Here is a 1580-nt window from a genome sequence, read left to right as displayed (position 1 = left end):
ACACACACACACAAACACACCCACACAGCACTGCTGGCATGCTGTCAACACAGTGTTTCCTCTTCATGAGTGGGAAATCTCTCTGCACCTCAAACACACACCACCCCCACCGGAGCACTGTTTCCACTTGATAAGCTCTTCTCCCTTCGGCAGCAGTAGGATGGACTCCGCTCCCATTTCACGCTGCACTATTTCTGCACCATACTAGCTCACTCAAAGTTTTCTTCTTTTTTTTTTTTATAAATTAAGTGGTACTCATAATTTGTGATTTGAACAAACTTACGTAACAAAATTACGTAACTAGCCCCGCATCTTTTGTGCAACAGATGCAGTATGAATTGTACCTCATTGTGTGGCTTGTTATTAACTCTTTCCCTGCCATTGACAGAATTTTCCAGCTTTCAGTGCTTTCACTGCTGTATGGTAGGGGGCGCTATTATGCATCTTCTAAAAAAAAAAAAAAAAAAGGTATTGAACGTCTGGATCAAAACACGACAAAAAGCAGCAGAAACAAGCGATTGCATGTAAGCAGATGCATATGTAAAATAACGCAATCAACAGCATGTAAATCAAAACTGCCTAACGTTACTGATTGAAGTGACGATCCAGGAAGTGGTTTAGGACCATGCAAGCTTTGGATGTGTTGATAAATGATAGATTCCATCTATGTTTTGATCATTGTTCTGGATCTTTTTTACAAAAACGCGATTTTCTCAGCTTTTTGTTAAAAATTTTGCTTTTTTTTTATTTTTATAAAACTGTAAAAGTGTTGATAAAAAATATTGCATGAAGCTAGAATAAAACGCTTTTTTTATTGAGGTCATGAACTGAGAAACTAAAAACCCTTTAAGAGGTCATTGTACTATAAAAACATCAAAACTTTCTTGTTAGTCTAAAAACAGCTTATATTGAAGCAAATCTGCCAAAACGACAGCTTGTGGAATGCACCACTCTATGATGTAATAGTGTGGCTAAACACCACCTCCGCAGAAGATGATCAACGCCTGCTTCTACATCGCTGCCTGTTTAGCCCCGCCCAGAGATTCGTGCATGTAGTTTACGAGAGAGCCAAACGCGCAGGTCTACGCAGAAACCAAAGGATATAGATGCTCCGAACACAACAAGACAGCGTGTAGTGCCAAGTTGTAGAAAAAAACAGTCTTTGCATTGTCTTCCTTCTGACGTTAGGAAAGAGTGAATGAACTTTATTTTTAATGAGGTTCCAGACCGCGTCAGTTCTTTGTTCACTTAATTTTACCGCAGAATTCGTTTGCAAACAAGGCACAATTCGACACAGGATTTTCAAGAAAGTTTGAAACTAAAAGATGATGCTGTGCTGACCAGTGTTAATGTCAACGACATTTTTTTCACCGACGACAATGAGACGATAACGAACTAAAACTCTTTTTGAATGACAAAAACTATGACTAAAATTGATTTACATTTTCGTCAACGAATAAAAACGAGACGAAAATGTTAGGGAGGGACGATTTGGGAAGAGATTCATTCAGAACAAATCTGCTGCGTGGTTCGGAGGTTAGATGCGTACATATGAACCGGCGGGACATAAGCTAACATAC

At 39.1% G+C, this 1580-nt stretch overlaps 1 protein-coding gene across 1 annotated transcript in view; it reads right to left on the bottom strand.

The window, feature by feature from the left end:
* Nucleotides 1-1580, bottom strand: part of LOC107678970 (calcium-dependent secretion activator 2-like) — an 86726-nt gene that overhangs the window by 74365 nt on the left and 10781 nt on the right. The gene's annotated exons all lie outside the window — the stretch shown is intronic.

Source organism: Sinocyclocheilus anshuiensis, unplaced genomic scaffold (assembly GCF_001515605.1).
Source record: "Sinocyclocheilus anshuiensis isolate Anshui unplaced genomic scaffold, SAMN03320099.WGS_v1.1 scaffold2044, whole genome shotgun sequence".
NCBI classification, from domain to species: Eukaryota; Metazoa; Chordata; class Actinopteri; order Cypriniformes; family Cyprinidae; genus Sinocyclocheilus; species Sinocyclocheilus anshuiensis.
This window is presented reverse-complemented; position numbering and strand designations above follow the sequence as displayed.